The sequence below is a fragment of the Rhipicephalus microplus genome, chromosome 5, assembly GCF_043290135.1.
Source record: "Rhipicephalus microplus isolate Deutch F79 chromosome 5, USDA_Rmic, whole genome shotgun sequence".
Taxonomy (NCBI): domain Eukaryota; kingdom Metazoa; phylum Arthropoda; class Arachnida; order Ixodida; family Ixodidae; genus Rhipicephalus; species Rhipicephalus microplus.
The window spans coordinates 181,542,381-181,559,470 of NC_134704.1; the positions used below are offsets into that span (position 1 = coordinate 181,542,381).

Consider the following 17,090-nt stretch of genomic DNA (forward strand, 5'->3'; position numbering starts at 1 on the left):
AAACAATGACACGTTTTTGTCCTTCGGTGAGAGGCTCCAAATGACCGAATGCAAGGCCTCATTCGCATTTTGCGTCTTCCCTCTGGTGCATCTCTGCAGGAGCTGCTTGTTGGACAAGCATTATTAAACAGGATGCAGCGCATTGCTCACAGCCTCTGACAAATTGCACTTGCTTTTTGGGATGGGCTCATTCCTTGCCATGGCTGCATTATTGGGCCGTGTGGACAAAAGCTGTAGTTTGATTTCTTGTCATTGGGTGTGACATGATGATACGTAGCCCACACAGCCTTGTGCATCTATCTAATCCCCATTCCCAGAATGGGATTTCAAAGCCCAGCCGTAATAACTCGTCAATTTTGTGATGAGGTCACCCGTGAGGCGACCCTTGCCACTGATGCGCTCGCTGCCGTCCCCTTTGTGCTTCTGCACATGGTTCGAGCAGTCTTCTTTTTCAACATTTATAAAGCCGTACATCTTGGCTTCTTCGACAGCACTGTACGACCGGCTGTCACCATCACAAAGCACGGTGGTGTACCTGAGGCCATCAAGCGAAAGTGAGTGCTGAAAAAGAAAAAAAAAATCATTGCTGCTTCTACTTCCATCTGGCCAGCCTTGCACGAGGTATTTTTCTGGCATGAACGTGTGGCTTTCCATTCAGAGTATTCTGGGCTCTCGGGTTTTGAACCACATTCACAGCTAAGGCAAAAATTAGAAAGCACAAGATAGTCTAGCACATAACCCGAAAAAACTTCTATCACAGTGGCTATTCCAATGTGAGAAGTATGACCTCTTGCGTGCCAGCTTCCATCCAAAGAGACGACAATATTTCAGGGGTTGCCGAAATTGAGGTCCTTGTAGAGGCACTTTACCAGTGTGGCACACTTAGTCAAATGTTCGGCACAAGCTCTTGTTGCTGCTGGCTGAAACTTCATTTTCAAGTACTCTTGGTACATTTTTGTGTGAAGGCCCTGATGTGAAACACCGATAGCGGCAAAGATGTCGTTCAGAGCCGCCTGACCATTCCCAGTGCTCTGAGCCGCACACGCCATGCAAACGTTGATTTCGAACGGGTTGCAGTTACTGCTGCCACCAACCCGTCGCGAGCTCCATTTCGAACTAACTTCTCCGCAGATGCTGCAGTGAAGCTTCACCTTAACAGCCACACTGTACTCACGCGCGTCGCATTCGATGGTCAACTGACCACAGCACACTCGGCAAGCAGAATGTTCGTTTAGTAAACTGTTCCCCATGTCGAGGTCAACCATGGTATACGTTAGGGCTGACGAACTTTCGGTGCCACGCTGACTCGGGAGAGCACTCATTTTGCGATCGGTTGCCTAGACCGAGGAAAGTTCTGCTGCTTTTTGCTGGGCGCGATGAGTTCTCGGTCAGCCGATGTAAAAAATGTCGCGTCTCTCCTCGCAGCTCGATCGCGCATACTTGAAGTACTGCAGGCAGCGGTCGCAGTCATGCTTTCTCCGGCTGCGAGATCTGCTGCAGCAGCATTCTTTCCTGCCTTAATCACAAGCGGCGGCGTTGTTTCCTGGTGCCTTGTTGAAGTATCACCGCAATCAGCTGATTTCGACGGCACCGTGGTCGCCGTCACGATTGCTTGTGTTGCAACGCCGCTACGTTGCGAAATCCGTTGCGCTATTCTGCCGAGATCTGCAGACGTAGTCTGCACTGGCTGCGATGACTCCTTGGGCTGCACAGCCCGTTTTTCCGTCGCTTGCCGAATTTGTGAAGTGTGCGGAACTTTCGAGCACGGTTCGGCATCTCGACCTCGATCGCAATATTACAAATCTTTCGAAATGGCTGTGCCCACCCGCGTGTTTGCGGCCGTGCGCGCGTGATCCCCAGTGTTGTCAGTCCCCGCGCTACAATCACAAGCCGTTGTTGACTCATGTTACTGCTATGGACCAATGATACCGCACGGTTTCGTCGCTTGTTTCTGCCCGGTAGCGCAGACTGGCTGCAGCACTGAAGGTTCGTTCCTGGCGGGAAAGCAAGCTCAACAGAGCTCTTTCAAAGGAGACTAAAATGGCCGCGATCCAATGAGTGGTTGGCGCAATCCGAGCAATGCAAAAGGGGGCTGTTTTCGGCGATTTCGTGAGCGAAACCATGTGCTAGGATGAATAAACACAACATTTTTTGGCTCAACTACGCGTCATTTCGAGTTCATTTTTTGCTGTTAGGAGCAGGATGATATGACGATAACGAAAATCACCAAACTGAAAAATCGACTTTTTGGCGTTTTTTTCTTTTGTCGCCAAGACCCGTGTCCCACCTTAATACAGTTAAACCGTTGCGGTTTAACTGTATTAAGAGGCATTGTATTAACATTAAGAGGCGTATTTAACTGTATGTATAAGAGGCATGCTTCGGGCACCGATTCCTTTCTCTTATATATACCCGTGTCCCACCTTAATACAGTTAAACCTTTTTATAAGAGGCATGCTTCGGGCAGCGATTCCTGTCCCTTATAAGAGATCTTTCTTATAAGCAGGGAACCTCACATGCATTTTCTTGTCAACCCGTATTTTACCGTAGGCACACTGGTGTCTCTTATATACATTTGCTTCTTATATCAGTCTCTTATGAAGGGGTTCGACTGTATTGCTAACAGCACAGCATGCACAAGGCAGAGGACAAGTACTCAGAAAGGAGAAATAGAACGCTGTGAGGCGACATATTCTCGAGTGCAATATGTGCCCCTTTGCAGTGCAAATGGTAGCGTGGAATGACCGCGGAAGCTCTTGGACGTTATGACAGTGTTGACGCGACCTTTGTCGCATGCCCCTACTGATCGGTTCACACAGTGTTAATCCCAAACACAAACGTAAAAGAAGGATGCCATCCACTCAAAAATATGCATCACAAGTGGAGGAGAAGGGCACTCACCCACTGGCATTCAGCTAACCTTAGAAGCAAGAAGTGACATCTGTAACGACCCTTGCATACAAGCAGTTGGAATTTCGATAACGACATTGACCGATTTTGTGTCCTCCCCTCAATGACGGTCAGTTAAATGCTCTTGCGCACCCAATTTCAGCTAGCGAGTAATAATATAATAAAAGGTGCTCATCACACATTTGAAGAGTACAACAGTAAAAGCCACAGATGGCGTTTGCCGACTTTGCTCCCAAGCCCAAGATATTTATTTGCTACGTGAACGACTGATTCTGCATTGTCAACAAGAACGATGCCCCACAGCTCCTGCTTATTCTTAATTCAAACCTGCCATACAGTTTACTGCAGTATATCAGTGTGACAGCAGCCTTCCTTTTCTTGATGCCTAGGCCAGCCGTTATAAACGGATTCTTAAAGTTTTTGCGGCATAGAATTCGTAAGGCAATAAGCTTTTCCAGTGAATTCATTCCATGGTTACTTGAAAAAGTTTTTCAGAGCCCCTTTATAAGCCATCCCAGAGCATGTCATTTCGAAGGCGCGCCAGTCTCCCATTTATTCCTGGGGTCAGCAAAGCACTAAGCTGTATCTTTACAAGACATGACCTTTGCATTGCGCACATGCCATCTAACAAGCTTAGGAATCAGATTGTGAACATGAAGGATTGCTTGGACAGCAAGCGATAGACCAGTGTTGTCTATAAGGTGCCATGCGCAAATTGCAGCTGCAATAACATCAGCAAAACTGACAACTTCACCAGGAGATTAATGAAACAACAAAGAGACGTGAGCAACAACAATACAGCGATGAACACCTTGGCCGAGCACGCCAATAATCATGGTCATTTTAGCGATTGGGACAAGGCCACTATTATAACAAGAAAAAGAATTCGACCAGAAGACTGCTTCTGGAATCTGCTTTTATCCACACAACAAAGAACACTATCAATGGAACAGATAAAAATCTACCTGCCAGCTACACCGTTCATTACAGCACATTTCAGCACTAAAAAAAAAAAAAAAATGATGACATATGGCTCTTGCCTGCTTAGTGCGAACAAAGAACCCGTATGGGCCCCGAAACGTTAACGTTTTTTCACATTGACTTGGTCAGTGACCGCATCTACATCCTCAACATCACCTACACTTGGCATCACTGCCTCTTAGCTCTCATTAAGTGTGTCTTAACGAGCCCCTAAATTTACTTCTTCCCTTCATAGTCTTGAAACGATAGGAGTATCATCTTACATATAGGGTCCCATGAAATTCCCCTAAAAGAGAGCGTTAGCATTTAATCCACTGAACTGTAGGATAAGGAGCCCCCTACCTTAGATTGCAGATAAGGTGCATGGAGCTAAAAGCGCTCTTATAAACTTATCGCATGTGCATATGCATGAGGTAATCTAGAAATGACTGTATTTTCGGAAGACTTTCACTTCAGATTCCTCCTTTAACTCTTCTAAACCTGAACCAATATTACAATGGACTTGTCTAACCATGTTACGTTTCGATACGAAAATTACATTATCTTCAGTAATAATGTGTCTAACGAGAAAAAATAGCCCACAAAAATGTCCTCTCCTTTGTTTATTCATTAGCTTTCAATTCGACCTATAAGCTGATCATGCCTCTCTATTAAATGCTGCAATGCCGGTACTAAAAAAGCAGTCCCTAGATGCCAGATAGAAAAAAAAAAAAAAACTGAAGTTACCCGATGCTTTTCCAGCACCACGTATGTTGTCATTCATGGGAGCTGCCTTGCCCTCCCGTGTCTCCTTCACTTGACGAAATGCATCGTCTGTGGGCGAGGTTTTTTTTTTTTTTTTGATACTTCACATACCGCGCTCGTTACGCTGCTTCCATCCAAAACCTGCGAAGAGCTCGACAGCTAGCTACACAAAAGAACGCGCAAGAAAAAAGGAAAAGACGCGACGCAACCCAACGAGAAAGAAAAACGAAGCTCGCTTGACGCGCGGGGTGAGAGCAGAGAGGCCTGCGAGAGAAACGGCGGTCGGCCATGTTTCTTTCTCCCCGGGAGGGCAGGCGCAGCAGACGGCCATTCTCACCTCCCTCGGCATCGACCGCCGCTGCTGCTGCCCTCCTCCGCCCTCCACCCCTACTCTACTACCGCTACTTCGGCTTTGCGCGCTTATCTTCGTGGAAACCACCCCGCCCGCCGCCGCACGAGGAAAATCTGCCCCGCGCACATGCCAGCACTCGTGTGACGCCACTAGATCGGGTGCAGGTGGCGGCGGCTCCGTGTATCTACGCGCCGATATGCCCCGCACACGCAGTGTACCGGGCGCGAATTCAACAACCACGCTACGAGTGCGTGTCCAATGAGAAAAGATGCAAATGACCCCCCCACCCCCCCCCCCCTCTTGAATCGCCCCGTGCACCTCTCTTCCTCGGGCGCAGTCGGTCTTGTTTGCTTGGCATGACGTCACTCGCCATCGATTGCGCACCGAGGGGGGAACTTAATGCACGCACATAACGCCACCGCCATTGCCGTGCGTTGTTCTGTGCTCACTGATGAACGCCGCGCCACGGGCCCCGATTAAAAAGCGCGTTGCTCCCATGTCAACGTGCTCACGGTGTTCCGGGCATTTGCAGCTTCCGAGGCACAAAACCGGCGCAAGACACCGACGAAACTGTGTTCGCGGTACACGCTGCCGCAAAATAAATGCGTTCGGTTCCTGAGAATGTTTTAATTGTCGCGAAATATTAATGACAGCTACTTTCGACGCAATAGTGGCCACGTATTGCCATATTTACTGGATTGTAACGCGAGGGGTTACCTTTCATGCGTCCAGAGAGAGAAAAATAAGAATTTCTATATTCGACGGTAACGTGAGGTGTCCCAGAAAATCTCAAATGGCAGCCGATCTACGGAGCGAATGCCGAAGATGAAGCGAAGCTACAAGGCCAGGTGGCCATCGGGGCTGGTAGCCCGGACTCGACAGCACTCGCGCCTCGCTTGTGTAGCGTCGCTCCGCAGTCATGCCAGAAGGAGGGAAGCACTGCGTTCCATTCCGACCGTCTCAATGAGCCTTCTTTGGAATTCAGAGTGAAGGACGGACAGGGCGAGGCGGTGGTTTCGCGTGTTCACCGGGACAGATACAAAGAAAGAGGTAGACAGGCGAGCCGGCGTTGCATTTCAGTAAATACGGTGTAGACCGAATAATTCACTCGCTGGCTTAACTAGTCCCCCTTACGAGTGGCCTTCCCACAACTGCTAATTCTTAAGATATGAATGTCAGCGCAAGCACAACGTTACAGCTATCTCTGGCTTCTTCCACCTTTTCTTTAAAAAAAAAAAAGAAGGGGGGGGGGGGGGACCCTTCCGCTTCGCCTCTAAAAAGTTGAACACGATATCCTATCGCTATTGCGTACAACAACGACGCACAAAAAGCGAACCTAGGCTGAGCATTCGTTTTGCAATCACAATCGGAGACTCACTCGCCAGCAGACTGGTGCCCGTTTTGGATTACGCAATAACAACTTGTATTACTTGCCAATCGACACTTGTGGTCAGTACCGCCTCGACTGCCGACACCTCCCACCTTTCAATGCATATCAGACAAAACAACAGACACGAACTCTCCTGCTTAAACCCTGCAAGCTGTGGCAGGGCAAAAACCGAACCCCTCCGCCTAAAGGCTGTTTCACATGACACAAAAAGTAGCGATTTTCAGGCTGCGAATTCGCTCACAGCGAAACAAACAAAAAAAAGGTGGGGGGGGGGGGGGGGGTGCAGTTCACTCCCGCCGCAGCGGTCTGCGGGGAGCTCTCAACATGTTCGAAATTTTCGCTCTGATCTGATCGCAGCGGCGAGCGCGATTTTTGATCGGGACCCGCTCCGGCCAAGCCTTCGAAATAGAGTCAACGTGTTTGTTTTGGTAATGGCCGATGCTGTGTATTTAAAATGAATTCAGACTGGAATGTGTTCTTAAATGACGAAAGAAGCGGGCCCTTCGTTACCGTTCACGGTAACTTTATGATATCATAATGCACATATTATTACTTTACATGCGTGTCTGTCACAATGAGCGGTGGCAAGAACTCCCCGCTCCAATCGCAAAGCGAAAATCGCGGACCGTTCGCGGTCCATGTGAAACGAAACCGCCATTAGCGGCAGTTGCAGACGGAACAATTTTTTTCGCGGCATATGAAACAGCCTTAACCTCTGTTGAGCTGCAGCGCATTGCAGCCTCTGCCATGCGCTGCTTCAACCTCGAAATTCAGGAAGCAGGAGACGGCATAGACTGTTTCTCTTTCGCAGCCGTCAAACATGTGCGAATTACATCACAGTTCGTATTCGGTTGGCTGCCGAACATGCCACTTACCGAGATGTCATTTCGTAATGCATTAAGGGCAAAACCATCATGTATTCTTGGTGAAATAACCAGAGCTACTAAGCCCACTTAATGTACTCACAATGTGCACCTAGCAGATTAAGACAAAATGCCGCAGCCAAGTCTTTGACATTGTGACAAGCTGCACTTACATAAAGATGGCAAACAAATGACAACAGCAGTTGAACATTGAAGCGAGAACTCAAGCAGGGCCACGAGCAAAACGCCCTCAGCTAGTTAGTGCATTGTGGAAAGACCAACTGAACAGATGCGGTAACATGCGACTCAAATACTTCTTACTGGCACAAACAGGCCTGCAGCCTATCCAGTGGTGCAGGAAGGCAATTGGCACTGAAGTTCATGAAAGAACACAGGAATTCATTGCGCCGTCAAAAAGTGCACTCTGTATAGACCATGTTTAAAGGGACCGACAACTGCCCAGAACATGAGACAACACTGTGTTTTTCATGAGAAGTGCATTTTTTTATTTCTTCATCGAAAATCACGAGAAATGGCCTGTGGCGTCTCTGGTGGCAAAAACAAACTATCATGAATGCCCTCTCACGTGACCATGCGTTAATGAACACGGTCAACAATTTATTGATTAGTACTGAAATATTGTTTGATTCTTTATAGCAAAAGATATTTTATAAAAGTATACGTATAAGCTTGTGTTAGTAGTACGCAATAAGTGTGCCTCAGCGTGACATATTTTTAAATTTTTTTAAAATTTACAGAATACTGCAGTTGAAAGACCAAGCAGGGGGGAATATAAAAAGTGATTCGCAATGTAACTTCAATAAAAAGGAAGTTCAAGCAATAAAAACATGTTAAGGCAGTAGAATGCAGGATAACATTTGAACAAAGTAAAATGGCAGCAAGAAATTGCAACCAGAGAATGCAAATCAGATACAACGTGAGACAGTCTGAGATCTTGAGTTGTACGGTTAAAAACGGAAAGATACAGAGTTATCGAAGTCCGGATTTTCATTATCACAGATTGCTTCAAAAGATAATGCGTTCCAATCATTGATCGTCTGAGGAAAGAACGAGTTCGTGAATAGATTAGTACGTGCAAAGTAAGGTTCAAGAGTGTAAATGTGCGTATCTCGAATTTGTCTTGAGATTCGATTTCTTATACAAGTGTCTGGACTAATGTTAAATTTATGAAAATAAAGTGAGTGTAGAAATTTCAGCCAGGCAACAGCTCTTCGGTATTGTAAAGAAGGGTTATCATTATTGGCCATGATCGTTGTTGGCGAGTCATTTCTGTGGTAGGCATTAAAGATGAAGTGAACCGCCCTTTTGCTGCACCATCTCAAGCTTCTTAATATCTTTCTTTATATGTGGGTCCCAAACGACACTAGCATAATCTAAATTTGGTCTTATAAAAGCATTGTAGGCCAAGATTTTCATTTTTGAGGGCACTGTTTTTAATTTATGTCTTAAGAAACCGAGCTTTCTAGAAGCAGATGAGCATGTTTTATTAATGTGGCTTGACCATGTTAGGTGGCTTGTAATTGTGATGCCCAAATATTTACTTACATTCGTTAACCTCATATGCGCAGTTCCGTTTTCGATTACTTGGCTTGGCGACCCGGTAGAAATGCAAGCTCTATACAACCACAGCGTCTCATCGTAATGGCTTGTTATCTTCAAAAATAGTTGTAAAGCACAGAATAAACGTGGTTAGGCATAATTCCAGACAATACTGCGATATAAGAACAACGACAGCATGTATAAGCCACCAGAAAGGCTATCGGCATCGCTATCAATACTCAGCGTTGCCGGATGAAAAGGCACTACCGTGTTCAGAGCCCTTCATAACAAAAAAATACTGCTTATAAAATGACTACAAGCTCTTGGGATTAACTACTGCAGCTACGACCACTACGAAGGGTAAGCTTTCTGTTGCGCAGGAAAAAACTGAAGCGAAAAAAGTCAGTTGTCGGTCTCTCTAAGCAGCGCAGAAGGCCGCGAATCCCGGACTGCTTGTAGCTACTGCTGCTTCGACTTACTAATTTGCTTTGGCCATGCTGCCTTCAGTGTAAGTGAGCCTCAAAACATCGCCAATGTGCAGGCATGGTAAAGCGGAAAGTGATAAAGGCTGTTGTTGAGATCCTCACAGTATGAGAAAAATCCAAACCCTGTTTTTAGCACTGCACACAGATGCAAACTTTCTCAAGCTCAGATTTGTCAATGCAATGAATTGTTCTAGTTTTTTGAGATGTATAAACAGCACTACCATTGGTCAAAAAAAGATTCGACGACCGAATTTCCCAATTTGTGTGTATGAATTACACAAACAACTCCGTCAGGCTCGCTCTTAAGGTCTTTGATGCAGATTTTACAAAATTTCAATAATTACTATTGATTAGCTTTAAAAACATAAGAAACAACCTCGACACCCACAGTATCTCACCCCCTGCAGGTAAATCACGAGACAGAGATACAGCATTCAAATCAAGGGATATTCAAGGATCCGTGCATGAGTGCTTGTTTAAATCGGGGCCAAACAGCACAATTACAAGGCAGTGTATGAGGTCATAGAATGCCATACACAGCGACAACCTGCTCAGGAAATAGTCACTGGTGAGAGGCCCTCGTAACTAGCCGTGCTTTTCTTGATGATGTATTGCACCGAGCCTGTGCTGTCTCTACCCCATCAAGGTACAGAAACAAGTGACATCAGCTTGATTTGATTGCACAGAGAATGTCACAGTTTCAGATAACAATAGCACTTCAATTAAATGCTGCCACAAGGTCGTACTGCCTAGAGCAATTCAACTGCTTCTAAGGAAAAGTAGAGTTTTGTCACAGGTGCCTTGAAATGAACATGCATGCGCACACACACACATACGCAGGAAAACTTTTATAGACAAAGTGGTCATGGCAAAAGTTGCTGAGAAGGTGGTGTAGAGTGGCGCTATGTTTCAGCAATGTTCACCAAGTAACTCTTCGAAACACTTTGGCATGCACAGAATAGGTGAAAAAACTTCAGGCGAAAAGACAAACGTACTCAAACCAATTCGCCCAACTTTTCATAGTATTATATTGTACAGTGATGGAAGTGACTTTTTACTCTATGGAGCATGCTTTGGAGCAGGAAAATTACTGTTTTGGAACCACCATAAGAGTTTCCAGAGCAGAAAAAAACGTTAGTTTGGAATAGCTATTGCTAAGAGCAGTTACCAAATTTGCTATACACCAATTGAAGTTCAAAGCATCGTCAAATCATCTCATTAAATTATGAAACCACAGCCACATGAAAAACCACAGCCGCACATAACTGCTGCTAAATAAGCTGTATACAGGATTCGGTATGAGATATAATTCATCCTGCTCATTTTCACATTTCGCCACACCAGCCTGCAAGTCTAGCTGGGGAGAAAAAAAAAACTACCAAATGAGCTATAATACTTAATATGCCAGTTCTTGTTACACAAATGAGATCACAGCCGACCCAACATCGATTCACACTAGCAGCCTACTGGGGTGATAGAATAGATTATTTTCAGTTTGTTCAGGACTTATGAGCTAGTTTAACCATAAAAGTTTGTCATTCTCATTCCCTCAGTGCCGTTTCGAAGCAGATTTGAAACGATTATTATCAGAAATTGCTGTTTGGAGCAGCATTCTTCTTTTGGAGCAATTGAAGCAGCAATGCCATCACTGTTATATCAGGAGAATGCTGCAGTGATATGTGCTTGCTGGTGCATTGTGTATGCAAAGAAGAAGAGCAATTTCGTTATTGCCCAGCTGCGTAGAAACCACTCGGGACAATGTGGTGAGCCCGGACTGCAATGTCACCAAGATTCAAACCAGTCAATTAGTGGAAGTAGAAGCTACATAAACGCAAGCTATAGGAGGCTATGTCACCAAGATTCAAACCAGTCAATTAGTAGAAGTAGAAGCTACATAATTGATTGATTTGTGGGGTTTAACGTCTCAAAACCACCATATGATTATGAGAGACGCCGTAGTGGAGGGCCCCGGAAATTTTGACCACCTGGGGTTCTTTAACGTGCACCCAAATCTGAGTACACGGGCCTACAACATTTCCGCCTCCATCGGAAATGCAGCCGCCACAGCCGGGATTTGATCCCGCGACCTGCGGGTCAGCAGCCGAGTACCTTAGCCACTAGACCACCGTGGCGGGACGGTAGTAGAAGCTACATAAACGCAGGCTATAGGAGGCCCTGCTGCAATACGCTGAGTACAGTGACGGAATCTAGAATCTCATCACAGTTGAGAAACTAGTGCTGTCTAGAGTTGCCAGAGCCATTTAACCACGTCCCCAACTCCAAATGACCATAATAGATCTAAAAAGCTAGAAACAAATGTCTTCTACAGACCACAAAACTTCTCGTTAAGGTAGCTCCAGGGAATTATTCAAATCTAGACTCCCGAGAGAAACCGGCCCAGCAATGGCATCCACACAGGACTCACCAGGATTTTTTTAGGAAAGCTCTGCAACCAACTATATCGCTTATCGATTTGACCAGGGGTGGAAGCGGGCTTCAGTCTTTTGGAGCAGTAAAAGGGGAGTTTTGCAGCAGCTAAAGGTGTGTTTTGGAGCATGGAAATTTAGTTCTAAAGCAGATCACTGCCGATTAAAATTTTTTTTGTGACAAAAAGTTTCAGTGGTTTTTACTAACCATGCAATGCTAATGAAGTGACCAGACTTATTCACATTGATATACATTAATCCTTACACCAAAGCTGAAAGCGCAGCATCTCAAAGAAAAAACATAAGGGACGCTGGGAGCAGCTACTAGACTTCAAACGAATTAAAAAAACTATGTTAAAATGTTGCAAATGTTCAAAATGTGATTTAAACACCGCACCCAACATGACCAGCAACTCAAGACTAGAGATGAGCTACTATAATAAATGTTATCTTCATACTAAACTATGTATCTTCCCACGGAGGGACCTCGAGTAAATACGTCGCAGAGCGGTGGGGGGTATCGCGTGAATGTTGTGTAATTGGGTAGTGTTTGGTAGTGCTTAATTTATTTTGTGCTTACTATTCTTATTTTTTAAATGAAGGAAGGAGAAGCATTGCCTTCAACGAGTGGTGGGACAATAATGTTGCGATGTGCCCCACTACCGTTTGAAAGTACTGTTGCTTCCATCTTGAGTAGAGAAAAGCATGATATCAAGCGAAAGCCAAGGAAAGACGCCCTTGGCTGAATTACGAATGCATGCTCCACCACTTTGCTCGGCTTGCTGAATGCCCAGTGCTGTCTTATCCTTTCAAAATTATAGGCTCCTGGAGCGACAGTTTTGAGGGTGTCTTCCTTTGTCGGCACATGACTCAAGCGCAGTGGGGGTGTGGACGGCGCCACCGACACTAAAGTGCAACATCGTGAGACCAAGAAATGCTCCGCATTTAAAACTTAAGTTCTGGTCATTGAAGTGCCACAGCCAACATGAAATGCAAGAAAATTTAGATGCACTCGCGGGGCCATCGCTAGGCAATGAAGTGAATTTTCTTTATTAGGATATGAATCATACAGCCCTAGCCTCAGCGACCAACTCTGCGCCGTCCATCAGGCCCGCCAGGCAGTGGTGAGGCAAGGCCTTGACGTTCCCACGTGGGAGACCTAAGGCCGGTCAACGAAACCTCTGCCGGACTACAAATAAAGTTGTTACCAACTAAAATAAATATTACATGGGCACTCAACAGGTTTTCGCTGTCGCGTAAACTACAAGTTTGTAACAATCCCTGCGCATTGTACGTTCTACCCGCCTGTAAAATTGCACAAGCTGGGGTGATGAGCACTGCTGAAACAGAGATTAAACAAGGCAAGGCGGCTGATCTCTGCCATTGATGGCATCCCACTACATGTTAGACCTGCCGTCGAATGCTCAAGCAGAAGGAAACGCGCCTGTCTTGAATGCCTGAAAAGACAGGGGGGAGCCCCTTGAGCAGCACCCATGAACTTTGACTGTAAGGACATGGTTTGGATAGCTGGGGCACGCTCTATAGGCAAGCATCGGCGCTGGCTTCTAAACAGATCTACGTGGTGCTCTCTCAACGGGAAGAGATTGTGCATGGCATAAGAGCATTTATTCCTGGAAATGCCACACGTATTGCCTTACAACAGCATTTTGTACAGTGTTGCGATGTCGGATCCAAAAGAGTTAGCTGTCAGCCTTCGAATTGTCACTGGGTCGTGATCTTGACATAGGCATCAGTCACTGTTTTCATAAGTCGACTTTTTATTTGGGCGAATTTGTGCTCGGAAAGCGAAACATCACTTTACAAGCAATGTACGCTGTAGAGTGAACATACAGCGTCAGCGGTCGATAATTTGCCAAGAAGCGAAGTGCGCAGGTATTTATACATGTACCATGGAAGATTCCAGCGTTATTCCTAACGGCCATGTATTTTCCAGAACACACTAATGTAGCGCTGTGTGCGTAATCTCATTAGAAGGTTAAAAATTATCTAGATGGTTCCCAGTCATTCGGCCATGGTTTGCACAAGGCAGCGTTACACGCGTAATGGTGCGGTAAGAAAAATAGGGGAAAAAAAAAAAAAAAAACACGCGCTGCATTACCATTAGAACAGTACAAATTGTTGCTATTGCAATCATCGCTTCGCCAGTGAAACCGTCAGTTTATATGGTTCGTCAGTTTATAAGGTTGGACGGTCTCCATTGCAGAGCGTGTGCTGTGCTCAGCGGTTGCTTGGCAACGGTGCGGAGAGTTGCCAACAGCTTTGCTGTTAAAACATATGTAGGCGCATAATGAGGTAGGCACACAAATGTCACCTTAGCCAGATTCATGCATTCTGTTCACGTGGCGGGTTGCGCGCTTTGTGTAGCCCATGTGTGTTGCTCCGTCGATGATAAAACACGACTGAATTTGGCGTTGCTTACGCAAATTGACGTTTTGGCACAGCACTTCCACCCCTGCTTGACCCTGTAGCCTAGTCATTCAAGAGCCATCTCTAAATTTCTCTTGAACCGTTTCTGATTTAGCAAGCCACAATTTAACCATATACAATAGACTCTCAGTAAACGGAAATCAGTTAAACGTAACTTCTGCTTAAACGGAAGAAATGACTCTGATATGTTTCGTTTTGGTCTTGTATTCTGCACCCTTTTTCATCTCTCAGTAAACGGAACTCCTGTTATGTGGAACATATTTTTCCGGGCCCTTCAGATTTCATTTGCTGAGAGTCTATTGTATTAGGGTGTTGTCGCTTCAATTCTTATTCTGTGCAGGTCTTGTACCCTAGTCAACCACACGTTGCATTTCCTTTGCAGTCAGCCAAGACTGATCGACAGTAGGTGCTTGTGTGCCAATTTTTGTCCTAGATTATTTTTCGATCTATCACTGTACCTTGATAAATACCGTATTTACTCGCATAATAGGCGCACTTTTTTTTTCAGAAAATCCGGCTCAAAGTTAGGGGTGCGCCAATTACGCAGGGTAAAATTTTCTAAAATTTTTTCAACTCGGTTCTCGCACTTGAAATCTGCACACTTGTCAAGTAAAAGGCGACTTTATCGTTTACCAATTAATTCAGCATAAAACAAACATACCTACGTACCTTTTAATGAACAAGCGAGAGCCGTCAACTGCACACACACACACGTAAAATTTATTTACACAAAAGTCGTAGCTGTTCCTCCTTTTCCCTATTCGGAGTCCGAGTCGGAGATCACACATTCATCCTCGCCGAGCGGGGATTCGTTTTCGGTGTCCGAATCATCCGCACCCCACAACATGTCATCCTCACTCGCATCCAGTGCGTTCGAGATACCCGTCTTCTTGAAGCTTTTCCTGACGACTTCGTCGGAGATCGCCTGCCACGCTTCCACGATCCAAGCGCACAGCATTTCCACAGGCGGCCTCATAATCTTACCACCTGGAGTCAGCTGATGTTGTCCTCCAGCCATCCAGGTGGTGTACAGCCTTCGAACATTGTCCTTGAAAGGTTTATTCAAGGACACGTCTAAAGGCTGCAGTATCGATGTGAGGCCGCCCGGAATCACTGCCAGATCTGTGCGCAGCTCCTTTAGCTCATTTCGTACGCGGTCTACTAGGTGCCCACGAAAACTGTCCGGGACAAGCATGGACGGCAACAACAGACCACCCGGCCGCCGACCCCAGACTGTTTTCACCCAATCCACCATGCTCATCCAGCCTTTTTCCTGGACTCTGACGTAGATGCCTTGAGGGAATTTTGCCTTTGGGAGCTTCTTACGTTTAAAAATAACGTAAGGCGGTAGCTTACGCCCATCCGCTGTCACCGCCAGCATTACGGTGCATCGTTGTTTATCAGCTCGAGACGTCCTGACGATGACGCTCCGTGCACCTTTCTCCTCCACAGTCGTGTTCCACGGCATATCAAAGCAAAGGGGGGTCTGATCAGCGTTGCCGATCTGGGACAAAATGAAGTCTTTCTGCTGTCAGAGCTTTATAACAAAACTGTGGAAGTCCACCACTTTGTCCTCATATGCTGCGGGCAAGCGCTGGCACAAGGTGGTCCGCCTTCGCAGTGCGAGGCCATGGCACCGCATGAAGCGAGTTGTCCATCCGGAGCTGGCTTTGAACTCTTTTGCTTCGATGCCCTGCGCTCGGGCTATTCTGCGCGCCTCAGTCTGCACAATATCCAACGACACAGCACAGCCGTCTTGTCGTAGCTCCCGTATATGCCGGACCAGTTGCTCTTCGACGTTCGGATACCTGCCGGTCTTGGCACCGCGGAAAGCCCGTCGTGTCTTCTTCGTCGCCTTAAGCTTTTCTTCTTGGTCCCTCCAGTACCGAATACTGGTTTCTCCAACGCCGAAATGCCTGCTTGCAGCCCGGTTGTCGTGCTCCAGCGCGTACTGCACTGCCTTCAGTTTAAACCCAGCCGTGTAGCTCGCGTACCTCCCCATGGTGGAACCAAAGTTCAATACACGACCACAACATACGCACACCGCTTGCAAAATGGCGTTTCTTTCTTTTTCTCTGATGGTGGTGATGGCGATCGAGCCCCCGGCGTTGTACACGTGACCCCCAAAAAGCGCGGCGATTTGGGGGGTATCAGTAATTGATGGAACAGCCGCTTTTTTCCCCCCCGCTCATGGACGCTTTTTTTTTTCAAGTTTTATTTCGACAAACACGTTGGTTAGGTCGTTGCACGTCGAATTTTTTTTATTTGCTCGTCGATTTGCTTTCTTTTTTTCTTCAGGGTACGGGGACCGCGTTCCAACTGTACCGCTGGAGGGTAGAATCGTTTCTGATCACGGCCAAGTTCGGGGTGCGCCTATTATGCGAGTGCGCCGATTATGCGAGTAAATACGGCATTGTCACGGCCAAATTCGGGGTGCGCCTATTATGTGCGGAATTTAAAAAAATCGAATTTTCCGCGACCAAACTAGGGGTGCGCCTATTATGCGAGTGCGCCGATTATGCGAGTAAATACGGTATTGTCTTCCCCTTTTGTCTTCAACCTTCAACGTGAACCATTTGACCATGTTCCCAAGTACAAAATTACTCAGTGGCTCATCACTTGTCTGTCAACGATGGTTTTGCGCTGATAGACAGCAGTTGACAAGCTGTGGCACAGACTCCTAAGTAGTTAGTGAAGTATTTAACAAGCTGGTTACATTCAAGCATGAACTTCTTTGAGGAGCTCTGCATTGTCTTCCCGCCCACACACACGACACAAAAATTGCTTGCTCTCTCATTTAAGGTGTCACCCAAATAACGAATAGATCACTGCCGTGTCGTGTGTGCCCAAACAAGAGATGCCACAATACGCCTATCCAACTTGTCATGTCATTCAGCCAGAGTGCATTTGGCAATAAAAGCGTTCATTCTG

At 46.2% G+C, this 17,090-nt stretch overlaps 1 protein-coding gene across 4 annotated transcripts in view; it reads right to left on the reverse strand.

Annotated features, from left to right (window-relative positions):
• Positions 1–17,090, reverse strand: part of LOC119174075 (uncharacterized) — a 67,988-nt gene that overhangs the window by 32,500 nt on the left and 18,398 nt on the right. The window lies entirely within an intron of this gene.